The sequence below is a fragment of the Muntiacus reevesi genome, chromosome X (assembly GCF_963930625.1).
Source record: "Muntiacus reevesi chromosome X, mMunRee1.1, whole genome shotgun sequence".
NCBI classification, from domain to species: Eukaryota; Metazoa; Chordata; class Mammalia; order Artiodactyla; family Cervidae; genus Muntiacus; species Muntiacus reevesi.
Window position 1 is genome coordinate 102250668 of NC_089271.1, and position 25303 is coordinate 102275970.

Here is a 25303-nt window from a genome sequence, read left to right on the forward strand (position 1 = left end):
AAAGCCTTGCCCCTTTCAGGACCATCGTCAAGAGGTAGAGCCAATGTTAGCAGTGTGATGTAAGCCTTCCAAAGGGAGTTCCTAAAAATGTTTTTAAAAGAAACCCAAGTCAAAACACTTCACAAAAAGAAAATCTGAGACACAGATGCCTAAACTGCTGAGATGTACCAGAGGTTTAAAGATGAATTACCACCGATCTTTCAGTTCAGTTCAGTTCACATCAGTCACTCAGTAGTGCCTGACTCTTTGCGATCCCATGAACCGCGGCACACCAGGCCTCCCTGTCCATCACCAACTCCCGGAGTTTGCCCAAACTCATGTCCACTGAGTTGGTGATGCCATCCAGCCATCTCAGCCTCTGTCGTCCCCTTCTCCTCCTGCCCTCAATCTTTCCCAGCATCAGGGTCTTCAAATGAATCAGTTCTCATCAGGTGGCCAAAGTATTGGAGTTTCAGCTTCAACATCAGTCCTTCCAATGAACACCCAGCATTGATCTCCTTTAGGATGGACGGGTTGGATCTCCTTGCAGCCCAAGAGACTCTCAAGAGTATTCTCCAACACCACAGTTTAAAAGCATCAGTTCTTCTGCACTCAGCTTTCTTTATAGTCCAACTCTCACATCCATACATGACTACTGGAAAAACCACAGCCTTGACTAGATGGGTCTTTGTTGGCAAGGTAATGGCTCTGCTTATTAATATGCTGTCTAGGCTGGTCATAACTTTCCTCCCAAGGAGCAAGTGTCTTTTAATTTCATGACTGCAATCACCATCTGCAGTGATTTTGGAGCCCCAAAATAAAGTCAACCACTGTTTGCACTGTTTGCCCATCTATTTGCCATGAAGTGATGGGACCAGCTGCCATGATCTTAGTTTTCTGGATGTTGAGCTTTAAGCCAACTTTTTCACTCTGCTCTCTCAGTTTCATCAAGAGGCTCTTTAGTTCTTCACTTTCTGTCATAAGGGTGGTGTCATCTGCATATCTGAGGTTATTGATATTTCTCCTGGCAATCTTGATTCCAGCTTGTGCTTCTTCCAGCCCAGCGTTTCTCATGATGTACTCTGCATATAAGTTAAATAAGCAGGGTGACAATATACAGCCTTGACATACTCCTTTGCCTATTTGGAACCAGTCTGTTGTTCCATGTCCAGTTCTGACTGTTGCTTCCTGACCTGCATACAGGTTTTTCAAGAGGCAGGTCAGGTGGTCTGGTATTCCCATCTCTTTCAGAATTTTCCTCAGTTTATTGTGAGCCACACAGTCAAAGGCTTTGGCATAGTCAATAAAGCAGAAATAGATGTTTTTCTGGAACTCTGTTACTTTTTTGATGATCCAGCAGATGTTGGCAATTTGATCTCTGGTTCCTCCGCCTTTTCTAAAATCAGCTTGAACATATGGAAGTTCATGGTTCACGTATTGCTGAAGCCTGGCTTGGAGAATTTTGAGCATTACTTTGCTGGTGTGTGAGATGAGTGCAATTGTGCAGTAGTTTGAGCATTCTTTGGCATTGCCTTTCTTTGGGATTGGAATGAAAACTGACCTTTTCCAGTCCTGTGGCCACTGCTGAGTTTTCCAAATGTGCTGGCATATTGAGTGCAGCACTTTCACAGCATCATCTTTTAGGATTTGAAATAGCTCAACTGGAATTCCATCACATCCACTAGCTTTGTTCATAGTGATGCTTCCTAAGGTCACTTGATTTCACATTCCAGGATTTCTAGCTCTAGATGAATGATTACACCATCATGATTATCTGGGTCGTGAAGATCTTTTTTGTACAGTTCTTCTGTGTATTCATGCCACCTCTTAGTATCTTCTGCTTCTGTTAGGTCCATACCATTTCTGGCCTTTATTGTGCCCATCTTTGCATGAAATGTTCCCTTGGTATCTCTAGTTTTATTGAAGAGATCTCTAGACGTTCCCATTCTATTGTTTTCCTCTATTTCTTTGTATTGATCACTGAGGAAGGCTTTCTTATCTCTCCTTGCTATTCTTTGGAACACTGCATTCAAATGGGTATATCTTTCCTTTTCTCCTTTGCTTTTCACTTCTCTTCTCTACACAGGTATTTTTAAGGCCTCCTCAGACAGCCATTTTTCTCTTTTGCATTTCTTTTTCTTGTGGATGGTCTTGATCCCTGTAACTTTTTCAAAAACAGGACCAGGAAGCACTTTCCAACTCATTCTATGAGGCCAGTATTTCCATGATGCCAAAAACAAACAAATATTTCACAAGAAGGAAAGCAACAGACCAATATCCCCTATGAAGATAGAAGAAAACGTCCTCAAAAAAAAAAACTATCAATCCAAATTCAGCAACATATAGAAAGCATTATACACTTACAACCATGTGAGATTTATTTCAGGAATACAAAGTTTGTTAATTTTGCTTAAAAATTAACTCAGAAAGGATCATAAAACTAAATGTAAGGGCTAAAACTATAGTCTTTAAAAGAAAACAGTAGAAATCTTTGTGACCTCAGTTTGGTACTAGTTTATTAGTTCTGACTCCTGAGCACAAGCAATAAAGGAAAAAATAGATAAATTATAATAAAATCATCAAGATTAAATTATGTTTTAGTTTCAAAGGACATCATTAAGAAATTGAAAGCATAACCCACAGGAAGAAAGAAAATATGTGCAAAACGTATCTTATAAGGAGCTGATACCCAGAATATATAAAGAACTCGAACTTCCCTGGCAATCCAGTGATTAAGCCTCACTCTTCCACTGCAGGGGGTTTAGGTTGATCCCTAGTAGGGGAACTAAGATCTCACATGCTTCAGAGCACAGCTCCTTGCAAAAAGAACTCTTAAAATTGAACAATAAAAAGACAACATAATTGTCAAATCAGCAAATACATGGATTAACATTTTTCCAGAGAAGATGTACAAATGGCCACTTAGCACATGAAAAGATGCTCAATATCATTAATTATTTGGTAAGTGCAAATCAGAACAGTGAGGTATGATGTAATACCCATCGGGGAAGTTCCCTAATACCCACTAGGATGGTTATGATAAAAAAGAAGTGCAATAACTAGTGTTGGCGAGGATATGGAGAAGCTAGTAACTTTATAAATTGCTGGTGGGAATGTGAAATGATACTGTCATTTTGGTAAAATTCGGGAGTTCCTCAAAAAGTTAAAGACTGAGTTATATGACACAGCAATTTCATTAGGTATATATCTAAGAGAATTGAAGCCTATATCCACACAAAAATTTGTACATAAATATTCATAATTGCAGCATTCATAACCAAAAAGTGGGAACAACTCAAATGTCTATCAACCAATGTGTGGTTAAACATAATGTGATATGTCCCTATGATGGATTATTATTCAGCTATAAAAAGGAATAAATGCTACAAGATGGATTGAACCTTTAAAACATTATGCTGTGAAGGAAATAAGATACAAGGACTATACTGTATCATTACATTTATATGAATTTTCAAAAATAAGTAAATCCATAAAGACAGAAAAATAGATTAGTGACTGCCAGAGACCAAGTGGAAGGTGGAATTAAGGATTTCTGCTAATGGGCATGAAGTTTCTTTGAGGGGTGATGAAAAGTTTCTGGAACTAGATCCTGATGATATTTGTATAACTTTGTGAATATTATTTTTAAAAACTGGTGAATTATCATTTTTGAACGGTGAATCTTTCGGGTGGGAGATGGGATGGAGGTTCAAGAGGGAGGGGCCATATGTATACCTATGGCTGATTCATGTTGAGATATGGCAAAAACCAACACAATATTGTAAAGCAATTATCCTCCAGTTAAAAATAAATAAATTAACAAAAAAAGGTGAATCTTATCACATGTGAATTATATCTCACAAATGATGTTATTTTAAAATTAAATAGTAAAAATTACTCTTTGAAGAATTTAAAAGGTAACAATCAGTGAGATATTTTTTAAAATAAGAGTTTTACTTACTCCTACAGGAGTAATAATGTTTTGAAGGAGAAACACTGTTTCTTCTAATATAATTTATGGTACAAACTGCAAGAGAAAATCAAGGACCAGCAAAATGTTTCTTCTCATTCTTTTTTTTTTTTTTTTTTTGGTCAGTTCTCTCTTGCCTTCCTTTCATCTTCCCTCTGATCCTCCCTCTCTTTTTCTTCTTGAAAAGAAGGCAAATTTTCCATATATCCATAACATACACCTTCTATATGCTTGAGCTGTGAATCTACTTTTTAGTTCACAGATATCTCTTAAAAAAAAAAGAAGAGGGTATATTTTAATAAAAAAGTACATAAGAATATAAAGTGATGATTTAATTATCCCGTATGCATTTTGAGCCTCCACTTGAATAATGTAAATATCTGGTGGTGTTAATCTTGAATAAAAAGAGCATGAAGAACCATTTTTACTTGTAGAATTACAAGTATCATTTTCATGTAAATAACACCTTTGAAGGAAAAAAATGATTCAGCATTAGTTTAGTACAGCAGTTTAGAAACATAAGCATATTTAATATATTAAGCATGTATTTGGTAGCTTCCTTCTGGGTCTCTCTTGAGAACTATATAGTCCAGAAATTGATGTTTATCTCTCCAGATTCCTTCCTCACCTTCAAGGAGAGAGAAAAGTTACCATGGAGACCTCCCTGGGAATCCTGTAAGTCCATCAAAAGTTACAGTCATATAACATATTTCCTATTGGTAAGAAATAATGAATAGGCTCTTGACAATCTCAGATTCTAACCTTGAGAACTCATTCTTAAAAGAAAAAAATAAAAAGAATTTGTTAAATTACAGTAGATACATAAATAGAATTTAAAATGATAGTTTTTACTACAACTATATTTAATGATATGGAAAGATGCCTGGTACTCTATTAATGGTGAAAAAAGCAGGATGCATATTATATAAATAATGACTACATTAATATGAACTTACATATTTACATAACTCTTCTTAAAGGTGTCTAGAAATGCCTTCATTAAAATGTTAAACATTGTTACCTTTGGTGGTGGGATTTTGGGTGATTTTTTATATTCTTCATATTTTTCAGATTGATTTTTTTGCCACTGGTGTACACTGTTTTCAGAAAACTCATTACAATTAGTTTCTTAGATAGATAACTTAAACCTTATCAAGCTATAACTTAATGAAATCAACTACACATATTGTAGGAATCAAGGAGGTGGCTATTGCTCTAGTCCTCTAGGGACTATGTGGGAGATGAAACAGGCTGAGACCAGAAGAGGGGGCCCACTTTGTAAGGATTTGTAAAGGCAGGGGTGAGGGAGCAGAGCCTGAACATACAGAAATATAGAATCATGGAATTTTGAAAGCAGAAAGGATCTCAGGGTTTTCCATGGTTATCATAGAGTGCCAAAATGGCCAACAGGGTAATGTAGTGTAATGGTTATACAAGCATCCTCCCCTCCCTCTTAGCTTTAGATCCTACCAGTATGGTTGCAAATAACCAAGATATCACCCCAGCCCCTGGATGCAAATAATGGTTATCTAGAAGCTATAACTGAGAAAACATATTACTTACTGTCTAAGCAACTTGAGTCATGAGTTGAAGTGGGAACCTCTGCCTCCTCCCCTTACTCTCCCTGATGGCACAAAAGTTCCCATGCTCACGAAGTTCTCCTGACTGTGCAGATATAAAATTAGCTTCTTTCTCTGGACTCCAGGTGCAAGTAAAATTTTTCCTATAGTAGAAGACATAAGAAATGTCCTCAGGCTTAGTTGGCAGGTCTAGAAAAATACACAAGCACAGTAAATTTAGTGCATGATAAATATTGCCAGCATTGAAGAGTTTGATGAAAACAGATTAATCAAGAGCTGAACTTCTTGGTAAGTTACTAGGTATAACAGGTTCTCCTTATCACGGCCATGGAAGGAATCTAACTCCATCTCTGCAGTTAGTCCCTTTAAACAGCTAGATTTTTACTTAAAAAAACACTTCTTTTATTTTTATTCAAGGAAGTTCCTACCAGATAAGAAGTAAAAAGTCCATCACTTGTAGCAAGTAAAATATTGGAGCAGGAGAGTAAAGGTAAGATGGAGCAAAGAACTCAGATATCAGCCTTCTTGGGTGCAACAGTACAAATACGCATGAGTCTGAAGAACCAAGGTCATTTGGGCTGGTGGCCTATTTCACCAGGCATAGCAAGTCTAGTCGGAGCCTCGTGTACCACTTAAGCACCAACTCCAGCATGATATGCAAGTCCTAGCACTGCAGAGGGTGGGTTGGGGATGATCCTCACGTAAGCTCTGAACAGGTGAGAGTAGCAAGCAGGGATTCAGAAGTCCCCAGTATCTCAGGGTGAGGAACTGGGGGTGGGTATAGATGTGTGGGGTTGGTCCAGGCCTGGGATTCAGAAGAGATCAGGCATGTTCAGGGTGTTACGGCTGTAGATCAGGCCTGGGATTCAGATGAAGAGGATTCTGTGCACAGAGGAATGTCAAGACCACAGGCAAACAGCTGGGACATGAACTTTAGGAGTGGGTTTGGCAATGATACCCCAAAGCCCACGCAAAGTTGGCTGCCTGGCAGCAGATAACAGAGAAGGGATAAGACCCCAGCAGACCGTCCAGAGGAAAACAGAGGGAAACAAAGACTTGCTCACACAGATTTAGGAGACAAGGACTCTGAAGTTACATAAACCCTCTCATATACCTAGACACCACCCTAGGCAGGAGTAGGGGGACAGGCAGAAACTCTGGAACTGCACACAGTTACCCCAGAGAGACTGAATCAGCTGAAAAACACTATAAATCAGGAGAAACTGAGACAATGCTAACAAATATAAGTACTGCCCAGGTTGTTCCCTTCCTCAGGCTTGCCTGGCTTTCCAGGGGAACAGGGACTTTTTGAAAACTGATTAGCTTAATCATAGAAAATAAGGATGCTATAAAATATATCTGCATATCTGACTAATGTATACATTTCAACTCTTCCAGAGGTAACACCTTCTAATAGGAAGTCAGTAATAAACGGTTTCAGAATGGGTTGTATTCACTGCTTAGATTTGGGACTTTTGGGATTTGTATATTCATTCATGGGCTTCCCTGGTGGTTCAGATGGTTATGAATCTGCCTGCAATGTGGGAGACTGTGGTCTAAGAAATGAGAATTGTCCACATAGGTAAAGTAGCCCCTGGGAGTGCCAAACAAGAGTGAAGGAGAGCAAGGGGCCTTCATGTCATGTCCACATTTCCAGCTTTTTCCTGAGAAGCCTTCCTCTGAGTCCTGCAGGCGAGCCTGATCCTGACAACAATTGCCGAGGTCCAGCCCCAGCAGGACCAGGAATACCCAAGGGATGAGTGGCGTCGGCAAGGAAGAAGACAGATAGACACACAGACACAGACGGTTGCTTAGAAGAGGTAGCTTTTTTTTTTATATATATATTTTTAGGATAGCTCAGCTTTTATAGAATGAATATCACCTCACCCTTAAGTCACGACATATTACATCAGATATTGGTTTGTGCTTCCGTCAATATTTTTTCCCATGTTTTTCCCCTATGCATTCATCTAGAACGTTTCCGATTACGGGGTTTATACTTAAATGTCCTGTACATAGTCTTCTTGCCTCAATGGCCTAACATTCTCACTCTAACAAAAACAATGTTCCACAAATCTCAGGTATAGTGTAAATTCTTTGGACAATAAAACAATACATGGGAAGTGTCACAGTAACATGTTTGACATTTCTGAGAATAGTACCACGAGAAAAACCGATATTTTTCTTTACCTGAAACCACAAAATCTCAGTTTACAATGATTAACTATTAAACAGCAAAAACACCTCTAAAGCAGAAAAACAGCTCTATTAATAGTGAGATAATGGCAGTGAAGCTGGTTAATATAAATCTTCTATTAAAATCCTATATACCCCATTTTCTAATTTTACAAAAATACCTATAATATCCCGTGTTGTTTAAAGAAAGGGAAACAATGAACAAATAGCAGCAAGGAAATAGCAATAATGAAAACCCTTTCAACCAAGGGGCAAGTAAACTATAGCAGTATATCTACTTTTTTTTTAATGTAGATTCCATCTTTTTTTTTTTTTTCCATTTATTTCTATTAGCTGGAGGCCAACCACCCACCCCACAACATTTTAGTGGTTTTCGTCACACATTGACGCGAATCAGCCATGGATTTACATCAACCAAGGAGCAAGTAAACTAAAGCAGTATATCTACTTCTAAATCTAAATACCTCTACACTTTTCTATTCTAGAACATTATAATCTTTTAAGCAAGCAGCCAGACTATACCTGCGGCCTTTTCTTCTTTGACTTAATGTTTATGGTCGTGTCCTGAGCCAGAGCAATCATGAGCATTTCCAAAAAGGCTTGGACTTTTCCAGTGAGGCCTTATTACTATACATTATTCTTTCTAAAAATTAATAGAAAGCCCAACAACAGTAAGACAGAAGGAAGAAAGGGACATACCGGGCCCCTGGAACAACCTCGAGGGGAAGAGCTGCCTTGCAGGTTCCTTTCGTCCCAGTGGCTCCGGAGGGGACATATTGGGCCCCTGGGGCAGCTCCATGTGAGGAAGAGTTGCCTTGCAGGTTCCTCTCTCGTCCCATGACCTTGTCACGGACTGGGCCCATCCCCGTGGCTCCGGACAAACAATTAAGTCAATGACTTTCTATCTGTGCTACTTGCATGCTGAAAACCATGAAAAAGCTGGTGATCTCCAAGTCCAACTGCTTAAAGGACCAAAGTTCACTGACCTGAACCAAATAATACTACATGTTAAGTGGAGATCAGAAGGTAAACCGATTAGCCCAGTAATTCCTCAGAGAGCCCATATAGCTTGAAAACCCTCCCTCAGGAATCCTCAGGACAGCAAGCAGAATATTAACAGATACACACTTCACAACTGTCAGTGGGACAGGCAAAATTCTACAAGAGGGTGAGCCAAGGATTAGCCAACAATGTCCCCAGGGGAATGGCTTTCACACTGACTGACTCACTCTCTGGCTCAGAGATTTTGGCTGTATGTGTTTGTGTGTACATGTGGGCCTGTCTTTAGTCCTCTGGCCAAGTTCCTTACAAATAGTCATCCAAAACTAGCTTACCCTCCACCTCCATTTTACTCATACCAGCACATGAACTCTTAGCAGGATTTCAAAGTTGATCATTGGCTGGAAAACAAAGAAATAAGATGCCTTTTCCTGTCTCCTCAGAATAGTCTTTAGTTTTGTACTATTCTCATTATGGCCCCCTACAGTCACATTTTATTTCCACCTTCATTCTCAGTCTGTCTTGCACAGGCTGATTCCAAAGACAGTCACCAAAACAACCAGTGTAGAAATAGATGGGCAGAGGAGCCTCGGACACGATTGAGGTGACTTAACATAGCACAGCACAGGAATAGATCCTTGTGAACCTAAATATACCCCCATCGAACCATGGTGAACTCTGGTCTTTACTATTCTTCCTTGAATATCTCTCTTTAGATCTTTCAGAAGCTTTGTTTAATATCTATAAAAACCATAAGTCAGAGGGGAATCCAGCCTCTGGTTACCAGAACCATCAGTGTCATCAGTGTCATCGGAAATCTATCTGTCATCAGAAATCAGAAACCATCAGTGTCATCAGAAATCAGAAGAGGAAGTAGTTGTAAAAATGATTTTCCTCTTCCCCTGAGCTTTTTTTAAGGAGCTACATTTGTTTTACTCTCACTGTTTGGTACATGGCAGGACAGAAATATACTTGTCGAGGCCACTTGATATTGGTATAGAGAAGGAAAAAATTCTGTTTCCTTTTACTCTCCTAGGTTCTCCAGCCAGCACCCTGTAAAATCAGACTGACAAAAGACAGGTTACTAAGAGAAAACATTATATTAATGCATGCAGTGAAATTACACAGGCAAAAACTCAATAAAGAGTAACTTAAAGAGGTGGTGAGAACTTGGGCTGATACAGCATCTTAAGACAAAACCAATAAACCTGTAGAGAACTGACAGGGCAAAGGAGAACGAACTTAGGCTTTCAAGGGTGGCAAACTGTGAAAAGGTAAATGTATGTGAGACACTAATGGAGTAGGGTTTACATGTGCAGATCCATCCTGGCACTGATTTTCTGTCTTCCTTATGGTCATCAAACTCCTCCAGGAGAGGAGATGTATAGCAGTCCTCACTTTTCAGAAGTGTCTTCTTTAAAACAAATAAAAGAAGTTCCACAAAGACTTTGCTTCTGCATCTCTTGATTCTCATCTGACTCCGAATCAAAATAAATCCTTATGCCAAAGTGGTATATTTGGGGTTAGCATAGTCTGATCCCCTATGTTGGTGTTACAGAAGAGATTTATGATAAATAAAATGAATGCCCAGGAACATTTCCAGTGCTCATCCGTATTTCCCCTTCCCGGACATACGGGAAGATTTTATTTCCTTGCTTCCTTGGGCATGGCAACATGACTTCTTTGGCCCCTGACATGAGAGGAGACTAAAGCACTGGTACATGATTATCCTTTCTCTCCTCCCTCTGCCCTGCACACCCTGCAAATCCATGTTGAGATGATGAGTCTTAGCCTGGTACAGCCTCCATCAGTCTAGGTCCCTACTTACCGGTGATGGACATATAGACTTTGTTGTCTTAAGCACTAAGATTTTAGGCTTGTTTATTTTCACGGCATAAACAACTTTCCCTGCCTCATGTGAAAAATGGCTTGCCTGAAAATCCAAGATTTTAGGACTTGGGGGAGGAATTCATTTACGAGTAATTTTCCCTCCTCTTCTCTTTGTCCTATGTCCTTTTTCTCTATGTCCTCATGACATTCTAACTCTGCATATGATCTCAGGGCATTGTAGATTTGTTTTATCACAAATGAGGGTGTCAAGGGGAACTGGAATAAAAAGGAAAACCAGATCAGCAAACAGTTTCATTTTTGCTTTCTTTCTTTACTTAAGAGTTATTACTTACAGCCTCAGTTATCTGGTGTTGATCCCACATATCTGAACTGCCCTAACGTATGTAACTGCAAGTGAGTAGCAAGGCTTATACATCTGTTGTCCTGCCTATTTGTTGGCAACTAGTGTGCCTATTTTAAGTCTTATTCAACTTACCTCTAATTAGAATATAAACTCTTCATCAAAAGACTGTCACAAACATTATATAATTGTGATAGAGCAATGAAGGGCATTTTACCTCTGCTCTATTTTTCAAAAAACCCCAAGAATACTCACAGTACTCTTCAAGACTGCCACAGTCATGAGAAAAAAGGAAGACTAAAGAGCTGTCATCCACCAGAAGAGACTAAGGAGACATGACAATTCAGTGCAATATGCTACCCTGAATTGGATCCCAGAATAGAAAGAGAACATTAAGGAAAAACTGGTGAAATCAAATAAAGTCTGGAATGTACTTAATAATCATGTGTTAATATCAGTTTCTTTGTTTCAGCAAGCATACGATGCTATTAGAAAATATTAGCAATAAGGGAAACTGGATGAAGGGTATATAAGAATTCTCTGTACTATCTTCACAATTTTTGTGTAAATTTAAAACTACAACAGAATGTTTATTTTTTACACATGGACAACTGAAGGTTACATTTGTCCCTCACACACACGAATCCTTCCACTTGTTAAGAAAAAGCATATAAACATGTTGCTACATTTCTAGAAATAATTATTTTCTCTATTTTTAGAAATAAGCAGAAATATTCAGAATTTTCCTCTAAGAAGGACCAGGAGAAGGTTCTGCTCTTGCTTATCAGTGAATTTCCTACATGCAAAAAGAACATTTTTCAAAATTATAAAGATCTTCTCAATCTCCCTTCTTCCCCTCTATGTCCATATATCTTTGGTGTCTTTGCAAAGATACATTTTGTTGTGAGCAATGCCTTGAAATAAAAGAAGGGCAAGGCTGAGACCGAGGGAAAAATTGTCTAGAAGGGAAGCAGTGTGGAAACTGGAGTCAGTTATACAGGAAGTGGTATTAATGAAAGGTAGTAAGAGGACTGAGATACAAGACCGAGATACAAGTTGAGGGGAATGGTGTCATGATGCTTATAAGAAGAACTTTAAATTGGACAATTGGAAGCAATTGGGGATTTCTGAGATGGCTGAAAGAGACAGAGACACACAGCCCTACCTGCCTGTATTGTCTACAAAGCTCTGGAGTGTCCACAAGTATAAGCCCAGGGATCTGCAAGGTGGGCCAGGCGTGCCAGAGGTCTAGAAGACATTCTCATTATCTCTGGATCACAACTGCCTTCTGGATGACCTCTGATTATGATAAGTTACGGCCTGAATTGTGTCCCTCCCCACAAATCTCATATGTTGAAGCCCTACCCTCTCTCTGCATTTGGAAACAGGGCATATAAGGATGTATTAACTAAAATGGGGCCTTTAGAGTGTGTCCTAATTCAATCTGACTGGTGTCCTTATAAGAGGAGATTAAGATACACAGAGGGATGACCACATGAAGAGGCAGCAAGATGACGGTCATCTACAAGTCAAGAAGAGAGGTGTCAGAGAAAATCAACTCTGCAGACAGCTTGACCTTGGACTTCCAGTCTCCAAAACTGTGAGAAAATAAACTTGTGTTGTTTAGGCTATCCAGTCTGTGGTATTTTCTTATATAGCAGCCTGACCAGATGAATAATTATAGTACATGCCTTTTCTACATTTCTAGTGTTCAGTCACCATTTCTTTTAATCTGGTCTTATCTTTTTTTAACATAATATGTGATCTAAGTAATACATCGTAGATCTACAAGGTATTATATGGCCTTTAGACCCATAGTTTTGAGTTGGACCATTGTAGAAACATGTTGATTCATTTCCCTTTATATCCTTGAAATTTATGGCAAATAGTGTGAAAATGTATATATGTTTTTATATATGTATCCTATAGGAACCAATGCACACTTAACACAGGAATCACCAAGATAATCACTTACTATTACTCTAAAACAGTGAATCTTGACTTTCAAAGGGCCATATCTCCCTTTGAAAATATGATAGATCATCTTGCCAAACTTGTACATGCATAAGTATATATCAACATGCACATACAACCCCACACTAATTCAGGGAGTTCACAAATCCCCCATTGTTCATCCATGAATGCCCATGTCCAGGTGCCCCTTTGTTCTCAAGTTAACAACTCTTATCCAAAAAAGGCAAAAAGAATCACATAATCCATAAAAGGGCACAGGCTGACCTACCTGCCAGGCCAAATTTGCAGAGTAGAGGTAGGGTCCACAGTGTCCAGGCCCACTTTATTCCCAAATAATGCAGGGAGGCTGAAAAGAGAACAGAAAATACGTCAGTCAAGAATTAGTTTGCTCCCTGTCTCTCCTCAACAGTTCTGTGTCTAGTGACAAACAGATTCTGGGAATTTTGAGGAAAGGTATTTTATTTTATATATTTTGTATTACATTCTATTTTGTTATATTTATTTGGTTAGCATCACATAGATCCCTCTGTGATTATTCCATTACCCCAGTCAATTATTTTGTCCACAGTTAATTCTACTATATAATACAAAAAGTACACCAGCCAGCAAGAATACACTCCAGAAAGAGAGTACTGTCCTCCAGTCTCTGCCTCAGTTCCTGACCACTCCAGCTAAACAAGGCATCTCGTCACTTCCCAAAAGCACCATGCAAATTGACATCTCCATGCTTTGTCCATGTGGTTCCTTCTGTCTAGAATGTCCTTTCTTCCCTATTCCTGAAAAAGTGATCCATCTTTCCAGACTCAGCTCAAAGCTAGCCTTCTCCAAGCACCTTCCCTGAGCTCCCACATGGACTCAGTCTTTGTGCCCCACCCGCCCTCCATGCCTTCCATACTGTGCATGCAGCACACAGAACAGTGTTTAGTAGTTTACCTGCTGGCTTCTCTACAGATAGGGAGCTTCTGAAGAGTGGAGCTTCTCTCTCTATGAAGCCTGAGTGTTGAAGGCAGTGCCTGGGACCTGGTAGACATTCACTATTGTTTGCGGAATAACTAGGATAAAAAGGCTGCTGGCACCTCACGTCATCCCAGATGAGATGGTGAGATAGTCTAAGGGTTAAAGCAAATGTAAGGGCAATATCTCGCTTTCAGAAAGAAATAAATGATGCTACATTTTCAGCTGACATATCATTATGGGGGGGGAAAGGAGAGTTTTCAGAAAAATAAATCATTTTAGGAAAAGTTGAATGCAGCATTTCTGGACGAAAACCATAGGGATAATGTTTTCTCACACACAAACCAGTTGAAACACCTAACTGAAAGTGCCTAAGGCAAAATAAAGCAGAGTGAGAACTTGGATCCATAGTCATAGAAATACCATTATGAAACAACAAAGGACTGGTTACATAACAGCAATAGTTAATGCCTGTTAGTCAAGAGCTGTGGCTAATCTCTCCAAAAACAAACATTTTGATTTAAATGAGTATAAAACTTAGGAAGTTTCTAAATTTTTCAATGAAGAATAAATGTGTTGTTTGAAAATTAATTATAACAACAATAGATTTTTTTTTGGCCTTGAATAGAATTTTTGCTTTCTTATTTTTTTTGGCCTTGAAGCATGTGGGATCTTAGTCCTCTGATCAGAATCAGAAACCATGCCCCCTGCATGCTCAAAGTCCTAACCACTGAAACACCAGGGAATTCCCAGTAATAGCACTTTTTAACATCCAACTATTCACAGTCTTGTCCTAATTTTCTCCAGTTCTTAGCCAAAAAGCATGCCTTTACAAGTTCTAAAAGCATACTGGCAAGTGAGGGAGGCCCAGTCATGAAGACACTATTCAAGACATGATGCTGACAGTCTCAATGATTGAATAAATAAGCAATTATAAGTGCTAAAGCTCAAATTGTTATTCCAGCACAGGCTTTTGCATTTTAAAATCTTATCAATATTAAATATTGAATATTTTGTACTTAAATATTTTAATTAATTGTAATTATTGCTTCTTTGCTTTACAGTGAGAATACTCACTTATTATTTGTGAATTTTTAAAGCCTTAACAAAAACAGCAGTAATAACATTACTAAATTATACCCAGAGACAAAGCTGTAGAAGAAAAAAGGGTTGAGAACCACTGATCTACTTGCAGCAACAGAAGCACGGATAGTAATAGCAAATATCACCTGATAAGTGCTGTAATTACAATAGTGCGAGGAGAGCACAGAATGTCCAAAGAGAGGGAAGAGCTGATGACTGGGGAAGTCAATAAGCTTTACTAGAATGACAATGCCCTAACACCTGTTTGTCCTCCAGGGCGTTTTCCACTTCTCCTCACACACCAGAGAACTACCACTCATGACTGCTTATCGGTAGTAAAAGTAAACAAATGTGAGGTACCTCCCAGGAACTTAGAAATAAGTTCAACTGAGAGTTCAACTAGCAAAATGTGTGCACAGAAGTGATCCTAGTTAACTGTGGGAGTAAATCAAGAATGTATTTGTAAAATGGCATTTGAAAAACTTGGCTTCACTCCAAACTTCTTCCAAGGAAGTCTGGGTGTACAATCAAGAAAGTTGGATCTGGAAAATTAACAATGTCATTTAGTTGAAGGAATTTATTCAACTAAATGTATCCTAAATGGAAGGAGACTATGGGAATGGAAAGGAGGGGTCACAGAAAAAAAAGTTGGCAGTGTTCATTGGTGTTCATTGGGCTTCCCTGATGGCTCAGGGGTAAAGAATCTGTCAGCAACAAAGGAGATGCAGTTTCGACCCCTGGGTCAGAAAGATCCCCTTGAAGAGGAAATGGCAAGCCAATCCACTCTTTTTGCCTGGAGAATCCCATGGACAGAGGAGCCTGGCAAGCTGCAGTCCGTGGGGTCACAAAGAGTCGGACGCAACTGAGTGACTAAGTATCCATAGGAGGAAATTATGAAGTTTTCCATTGCTGGAGTGACATAGAGTTGACCTTGAGCGATGCCAAAGTTAGGAGCACCGGCTCTCCACACAGTCAGAAATCCACTCACATAACTTCTGTCCATACACCCAGTTCCTCCCCATCTGAGGATCTACAACCTTGGATTCAACCAATCACGAACAGTGTAGTACGACAACATTTACTATTGAAAACAAGACACACAGTTAAAATCCGTGTTGTTCAAGGGTCAGCTGTACTCTATAACAGGACAATCATTAGACTTCACCACAGCCTTGATGAAAGATACCTGAAAACCCAAAATTTCCATGACTGCTCTGATTCTGTGAAGCCATTTCTGGTTATTAATAATTTAGCAAATGTCCCGATCCTGAACAAAGGATGTAAGTCTTCTAGTAATTAGAAAAGACTACCCTCCTTTGTTTAAACATACCAGTCTCATGAAGTCTTACATGCGATAATCAGCCCCCCCAAATCTGAGCAATTCTGGGTGCAGCAAGACTGTGGGCTACAGAAAATCATGAAGATTATCCTGAGCTCTTAAGGAGAACCATTAAACCATTACCTTCATTGCCTGACTCATCAGCGCCAACTTTTAAAATGCAGGAGCTTTGAATAACTGTCTCCACTAAGGAGGCACTTCCTAGGAAATATACATCTTCTCATTAGTGGTGCCTGATTTGAATACAACAGGAGCTCTGGAATTCTCAAACAACACTGTGAATATTCCATACTGAACCAAAGGACTCAGAACATAAAGTGATGCCACTTGAGTAATTTTTAGTGTCTTATCTTTAAAGTAGTAGCTCCTGTTAGGAGTACAATGACTGGAAGTGAAACCAACCAATTATTGCTGGCTTCAGCAGTGGCTGGAGACAAGAAAACAAAGGAAGAGACTCTGCTCTTGCCAGCTGGTGTTAAACTATCCCTTCCTCTCCACATTCTATCTCCTATCACCCAAGCAGAAGCAATAGCACGGTTTTCCTCTCTAGCAATTACCCATTACACACACACAAACACCTCCATCACCCCACACGCAGGCTGTTCTTTGGAGCTTCGGTTTCCACTCAAGGCTGTGTCCTGGAGGCTGTTTTACCTGATTTCGCCTGCACACAAATATATCACTATATGACCCTGCTTTCATTCATTTATTCATACATTTACTCAGTTAATGTGTGCTGATACCCATGCTGTGCCACAAACTGTGCAGAGCATGGGATTGAGTTTTTATTTTTATTTATTTTTTTTTGGGGGGATTGAGTTTTTAAAGGATGGACAAAGAAGTAAATTCTAGGGATAGTAACATACTTTTAGGTTGAATTATACAAAATTGCTATTTTCATAAGTCTAAAACAGTCACATATTGGCAATTTCAGCCTAGTAAACTAAACTGTATCTTATTTTTGGGTGAGGAAATGCTTATGTACCTTATCAAGATGAGATTAAGAGCTGTCAGCATGGTGACTAATATGTTAATATTAGTTAATAATACTGTACTGTATATCTGAAAGTTGCTATGGCAGTAGACCTTAAGAGCTCTCATCACAAGAGAAAACTTTTGTAACCATGTATGGGCTTCCGTTGTGGCTCAGCTGGTAAAGAATCCGCCTGCAATGTGGGAAACCGGGGTTCGATCCCTAGGTTGGGAAGATGCCCTGGAGAAGGGAACAGCTACCCACTCCAGTATTCTGGCCTGGAGAATTCCGTCCGTGGTGTGTCGAAGAGTCGGACACAACTGAGCAACTTTCAATTTCATGGCAGTAGACCTTAAAGGTTCTCATCACAAGAGAAAAGTTTTGTAACTATGTATGGTGGTATGCGTGCATGCTAAGTCGCTTCAGTCGTGGCCGACTCTTTGCGACCCTGTGGACTGGGGCCTGCCAGGCTCCTCTATCCATGGGGATTCTCCATGCAAGAATATTGAGTTGCCGCACCCTCCTCCAGGGGATCTTCCCAACCTAGGGATCGAACCCACATCCCTTACATCTCCTGCATTGGCTGGCATGTTTTTTACCATTAGTGCCACCATACATGTTACCTTAAATAGACTTAATGTGGTGATCATGTCACATTGCATACAGATAATCAATCATTATGTTGTATACTTGAAACTAATAAGTTAATTATATCTCAATTACTTTTAAAAAGAGTTATCAGGAAACTGCATTCAGTTTCAGAGTATAAACCCATTTGAGGTTCAGGCTGCTTTCTCACAATGAATACTTTGAGACAGCTAGCAGCAAGATTGGCAAAAACACAAGTATGATGCGATATTACTACAAAGTCTACAAAGTCCTAATTGCATTACATAAATTACACCTGTCCTTCCTAAAATCCCTGCAGAGTTGGTATTATTAGCCCTGCTTTACAGATATGGAAGTTGTGACTCACATTATCACTTCTTCAGTCCAAAACTCTCATAGCTTGTGTAAGTGACTTCAGTTTCATTTTCAGTTCAGTCACTCAGTCCTATGCGACTCTTTGCGACCCCATGGCTGGATTCAAACTTACGCTTATCTTATTCTAAAGCCTAGATTCTCTCCATCAAACTCAAGCAGAAGTTATTATTGGTTTACTCTCCCTCAGTCCTCCTGCCACAAAATGCCATTACACACAGGGATTTCCTTCTGCATCCCCTAGGTCTAATTTTCTACAGCCTCAAGTTCCCAGAAAGGTAAACCTTTAACGTTCCTATATTTTCCCCAGCCCCTGATCGCTGTCCTCCACCATCTCCCACCCTAGCGCCAGCATTTTAAAAAGATTTACTGCCAGAAGATTAGATTCCTTGTAACCATCAATAACCAATCTAACTACAGAGTAAGTCATGCAGCGAGTTCTGACCGACAACTTTATTGAAGAAAGCAGAAATAAACCCTCATATAATAGAAGAAGGGACCAAATCTGCAGGTGTTTGCGTTATCAGGTTCTGTGGCCTGATACTCACCTTCATGTGTGGGGTGGTATCCCACAGAGGTTCTGCTGTTTAAAAAGATCCACATCAAAGGTGCCCTGTCTTCCACAGCACGTGAGAGCAAGGAGAGTGGTTTGTAATTTATCAACACAGTTATGCAAGTGTTTCCTCTCTGGTCCAAGGGCTTTTCCTTTGCTTTTAAGCCCAGCTCAAGCCAGGGTGGCACTTACCCACTTATGCTGGGAAATGGAGTGCATTATTGTAACTTTAAAAAAATCTGCTTCTGTGAGACCACTCAACTTTACAGAAAAAAAGTGCTATCTGAAAGTGCCATAAACAACTACAAGGAATGACTAAATTTAAAATGTTCTATACAGGAAGTCCTTACAAATGCAGGTGGTAATGGGTGAAATGCTAAGAGTATGTTTAGTTTCAGAAATAGATCATCATGCAATGATCTTTAAATGAAGAAAGAGATGGAGAGAAAATAATGGTAGCTAACTTGGAAAAAGAGATTTATAATTCCTAAGCATGTGTTGGGTTGGCCAAAAAGTTCATTTGGGTTTTTCATCCAGTGTTGCGGAAAAACAAACGTTTTGACCAACCCAATATTAAGTATACTAACCTGGGGGGCTGGAAGCCAGCTAGATTACTAATTAAGTGACTTAATATAGTAATTAAATATATATGGAGATCTTACTACATGTCAGTCATAGTACTACAAACTTGAAATTATCTCAATCTTCACAACAATTCTATGACATCAGTTATATTTTTCCTCTCATCTTATAGATGAGGATACAGAGGCCAGAAAAAGACACTTGTCCAAATCGAGTAGTAGAGCCAGGAACTGAACCAAGACAGCCTGACTCTCAGTATCTTAAAAATCAAAGGTTAAATCTGATGGTTTCTGGGATCACTTTAGGCATTACAATTTTATCTTTTTGTAATTGACAAAATCATAAAATCTATGGAACTGTCTACGGAAAAAATGATGCAAAAGGAAAGAAACCTAAGCTTTAAAACAAGATATGCTCTCCAGCTGAATATGGTTTTTTACTTAGTAGTTTTTTAAACTTATTATTTATTCATTTATGGCTGTGCTGGCCCTTTACTGCTGCATGGGCGTTCTCCAGTTGTGACGAGAAGGGGCTAGTCCTTCTTGCAGGGTGCAGTCTTCTCACTGCAGTGGCTTCTCTTACTGCAGAACAAAGGCACTTGGGCTTCAGTAGTTGAAGCATGCAGGCTAAGGAGTTGCAGCTTATGGGCTTAGTTGCTCTGAGGTATGTGGATCTTTCTGGACCATGGATCAAACCCATGTCCCTTACATTGGCAGTGTTCCCATCCACTGTGCCACCAGGGACGTCCCCATATATGTCTTAATTTAAATTTATTTCCCATCTTCCTGAGTCAATGTTCTACTAAGTAGGAAAGTTTAGCAGAAGTAAGGAGGAGAAAGTTTTGTTTTGTTTTGTTTTTTAACATAGTAAACTATGAGGTACTAGAAAAATACCATTATAATGTACTATCTAGGACAGGTACATTTTTGCATAAAAGTAGCAGCTCTTTAATTTATTCAACAATTACTTAGTAAACTTATTATACATATAACACGTGACTAATGATGTGATACAATAAAATTCTGGCTCCATGGTTGATTGGATATATACATTTCTCTCTGCTCTATCAGATAACTCCATGAAAATTACGGTAAAGGTAGAGGAAAGCTACAAAGTCACACAAAACAAAACAAATGGGAGAAGAGACAACAAAACATGGCAATAAGAGAGGTCAAAAAGTTCTGGAGTATGAGAAGTGAGTCAAGTGGCAGCAGGGTTAAGAAACATGAGAAAGTTGAAACCTAAGAACACCTAAAAGGGAGGCCACCAAGAAGCACGATCTGTGCCATGAATCTCATAATTTCAGAAGATGAGAAACTACGGGGGCACAATCTATCTTCATTATCCATAGATTCATATTTGCAAATTCACCAACTCTCTAAAATTCACTGTGTCCCCAAAATCAGTTCTTGAGCTGTGCCATGGTCATTCACAGACATAAGCAGTGGCAAGAAGCATACATTCCATGCTGAGGTTGAGTAAGTAACACTGCTCTTGTGCTGTACAAACTTTCTTTTCATGATCTGTTCAGTGCCACAGTTTTCACATTTTTGTGTGCTTTTTGATGGTGATTTCACCATTTAAAATGGCCCTCAAGCATAGTGCTGAAGAGCTGTCTAGTGGTCCTAAGGAGAAGCTCGTGATGTGCTTGACAGGACATACGTGTGTTAGACAAGCTTTGTTCAGGTGTGAGTTATACTGCTGTTGGCTGTGACTTCAAGGTTGATGCACCAACAATATACATTGAACAGCTGCTGCTGCTGCTGCTAAGTCACTTCAGTCGTGTCTGACTCTGTGCAACCCCATTGACGGCAGCCCACCAGGCTCCGCCGTCCCTGGGATTCTCCAGGCAAGAACACGGGAGTGGGCTGCCATTTCCTTCTCCAATGCATGAAAGTGAAAAGTGAAAGGGAAGTCGCTCAGTCCTGTCCAACTCTTTGTGACCCCATGGACTGCAGCCTACCAGGCTCCTCTGCCCATGGGATTTTCCAGGCAAGAGTACTGGAGTGGGTTGCCATTGCCTTCTCCGATACATTGAACTAGGTGCCTTTAAATGGAAACACATATACAACAAGGTTATGTGCTGAGTATCTGACACGAATGTCGTGACCAGAGGTTCACTGGAACTCCACCCTGTGTTTCCACGAGGGAGAAGTGTTCAGTATTCACTTACTCCGAGTCCACAGTGCCTCTGTAAAACATGATTACCACAAATAACACATGCAATAGAGAAGATAAATGTCAACTGAAGGAAGAAGGCAACTTGGACTTTTAGGGACCATTGAAGCTATGGCAGCAGGAGTTTACTGATAGGGGCTAAAGTCAATCTGAGCATATGACAGAAAGCATGGGACAGAGCACAATAGGAGACAGTGCTGGCTACAGTGGCAAATCAATACACTTGAAGAAAGTAACATTGAGGTTGGAGGAGGAGAGATGAAACCCATGCATTCCAGCCTTTCAACTCAACTCCACAGACATAAGTCAGTGTCAGATCTTATGCTTGAGATTGTGGAAACAAAGTTGAGGAAAGCAGAGGTCTCAACTAGGAAAAATTCACAACTTAAGTAGGAAAACAGACTCATAAACAAAGGTGCTGTGTGCTGTGCTGTGCTAAGTCGCTTCAGTCGTGTTTGGCTCTGTGCGACCCTGTGGACTGTAGCCCACCAGGCTCCTCTGTCCATGTGATTCTCCAGGCAAGAATAAGCAAGGCACTATAAAACAAAGTGGCAAGTGCTGTTAAATGTGTGTATAAAGTGCTACAGGAAATGGGAAAGAGGAGCCACTAATTGTGCCCTAAGGGAAATGGATCCCAGAAAGTAAGGGAAAGGAACATTTTAGCAGTACATTGAAAGTAAATGGAAAAATTATAAAAATAACATATTTCTGGTAGAGATGTGTAATAGCCTGACATGGCAACTGGCTAAAGCCTTATCGATTCTTATCAATTCTGTTTTTCATTTCTTCAAAAAATAGTTCATGCCTTCATCAATCTTTTCTATTGGCTCTTTCTCTAGGGGGGCTCTATTTCATTTTCTGATTGATCTTTACAATTTCCTTCCTTCCACTGACTTCAGGCTTTGTTCTTCTTTCTCTAATTCCTATAGATAGTAGGTTAGGTTGCTTGAGACTTTTCATGTCTCCTGAGGTTGCCTGCATTGTTATAAGCGTCTCTTCTTGCCCTGTTTTTGCTGTGTCCCATAGATTTTGGGCTTCTCTGGTGACTCAGGTGGTCAAGGATCTGCCTGCAATGCAAGAGACCTGGGTTAGGTCCCTGGGTTGGGAAGATCCCTTCAGAAGGGAATGGTCACCCACTCCAGTATTCCTGCTTGGAGAGAGGAGGACAGAGGAGCCTGGTGGGCTACAGTTCATGTGGGGTTACAAAGAGTGGGATGTGACTGAGCGACTAACACTTTCGCTTTCATAGATTTTGGAAAGTTGTATTTTTGTCTTGAAGTATTTTCTGATTTCCTTTTTAATTTCTTTGTTGTCTCACTGGTTTTATAGTAGCTTATTGTTTACTCTCTCTGTGTTTGGTTTGTTCCCCATTTTTCTTAATGTAGTTGTTTTCTAGTTTTATACTACTGTGGTCAGAAAATAATGCTTGAAATAATTTCTGTGCTCTTAAATTTGTTGAAACTTGTGGCCTAGCATATGATCTACCCTAGAGAATGTTCTATGCACACTTGAAAAGAATGTGCATTCTGCTGGTTTTGGATGGAATGTCCTATACATATCTATTCAGCACATCTGATCTAATGTATCATTTAATACTACTGTGTCCTTATTTTCTGTCTGGATGATCTGTCCACCAGTGTAAATGGGGGTGTTAAAGTCACCTATTATCAATGTCAACTTCTCCCTTTATGTCTGTTAATATTTGCTTTATATATTTAGATGCTCCTATATAAGGTGCACACATGTTAACAGATGTCATATCCTCTTATTGTATTGATCCTTTTATTATTATATAATGGCCTTGTCTTTTTTTTTTTTTTTTTTTTTTTTCATTCTGATAAATATTTATAAAATTTTAAAAACTGCTAGGAGCTTCTTCCATTTTTTTTTTTTTAATATTATTTTATTAGTTGGAGGCCAATCACTTTACAACATTTCAGTGGGTTTTGTCATACATTGACATGAATCAGCCATATAGTCTTTTGTTACAGTCTTCGTTTTAAAGCCTATTTTGTTTTATATGAATATTGCTACCCCAGCTTTCTTGCTATTTTTATTTTCAGGAAATATTCTTTTCCATCACCTCACTTTCATTCCATGTGTGTCTTTAGCTCTGAAGTGAGTCTCCTGCAAGCAGTATATACAGGGGTCTTATTTTTTATCCAATTAGACACTCTATGTCTTTCGATTGGACCATTTGGTCTATTGACATTTAAATACACTTATTGCCACTTTGTTACTTGTTTTCTGGTTGTTTTTGCAGTTCTTCTGTTTTCTTCTTCCTTTAGACTCTTCTCTCGTGGTTTGATTGCTTCAGCGGTATGCTTAAGTCCTTTTCTCTCTAGTTTTGGCATATCTATTGTAGGTTTATGATTTGTAGTTACCATGGGGTTCACATATGTTGGCCTATATCTATTGTTTTAAACTGGTAGTCATTAAGTTCATACACATTCTAAAAGATTTACATTTTTTTCTCCTCTTCCCTGCAGTTTTGTATTTCTGATGTCATATTTTACATCTTCATGTTTATCCCTTAACTATTTATTATAGTTATGGTTGGTTTTAGAATTTCTTTTTGTCTTTTAATCTTTACACAAGCTTACTTAAGTGGTTGATTCACAATCTTTACTATATATTTGCCTTTACTAATTGGATGTTTTCCTTGCCTATAAGTTCTTCTTCTTGCAGCCTTTTCTTTCCACCTATAGAAAATCCTTTAACATTTCTTTTAGGGTTGGTGCAGTATTGATGAATTCTTTTCACTTTTACTTGTCTGAGAAGTTCTTTATTTCTCCTCCAACTCTGAATTATAGTCTTGCTGGGCAGATTATCCTAAATTGTAGGTTTTCCCCCTTTCAATACCTTAAATAAACCATGCCACTTCATTCTGGCTTGCAAAGTTTCTGCAGAAGAATCAGCTGATGACCTTATGGGAATTCCCTTTTATATGAGTCTGTTCTAACTGCCTTTAAAATTCTAAAGTTTGCTGTTTTAATTATATCTTGGAATGGGTCTGAGTTCATAAATTTTAGGGAACTCACTGTGCCTCTCATACCTAGATATCTGTTTCCTTCTTCAGATTCAGACATTTTTAAGCCACAATTTAATCAAATTACATTTTCAACACATATTTCTCTCTCTTCTTCTGGGACACCTATAATGCGAATATTAGTATACCTGCTGTTTTCCAACAGGTACCCTAAATTGTTCCCTTTCCTTTTCTTTTTCCTGTTCTGATTGGGGGATTTCCCTTATGCTGTCTTCCAGATCACTTGTGTTGTTTCCTTGTAGGTGTGTGCTTGTTGTTCAGTCGTGCCTGACTCTATGCGACCCCATGGACTGTAGCCCTCCAGGCCCCTCTGTCTGTGGAATTCTCCAGGCAAGAATACTGGAGTGGGTAGCCATTTCCTTCCCCAGGGATCTTCCCGACCCAGGGATCGAACCTGAGTCTCCTGCACTACAGGTGGACTCTTCACCACCGGAGCCACCTTCTTCCTGTTACGAATGCGCAATTTCCCTTATTCTGTCTTCTGTATCACTGTGTTCTTCTGTATCCTTAGTCTGCTGTTTATTCCTTCAAGTGTGTTTTTCATTTGCTACTGTATTCTCCAGTTCTGATTGGTTCTTTTATTCATTTTCTAGTTCCTTATTAAAACTGTGTTCATCTATTCTTTTCCTTAGTTCAGTTAGCATTCTTATTACTAACGCTCTGGATTCTTTATCTGGTGCTTGGGTGCTTGGCATGGACTGAGGCATGCACTGGGGTGGTTG

General features: G+C 39.3%; 1 pseudogene; it reads right to left on the bottom strand.

Annotated features, from left to right (window-relative positions):
* The window catches only part of LOC136154636 (interleukin-31 receptor subunit alpha-like), a 54144-nt pseudogene extending 35319 nt beyond the window's left edge, over positions 1-18825 (bottom strand).
* Between the last annotated feature and the right edge of the window lie 6478 nt (positions 18826-25303).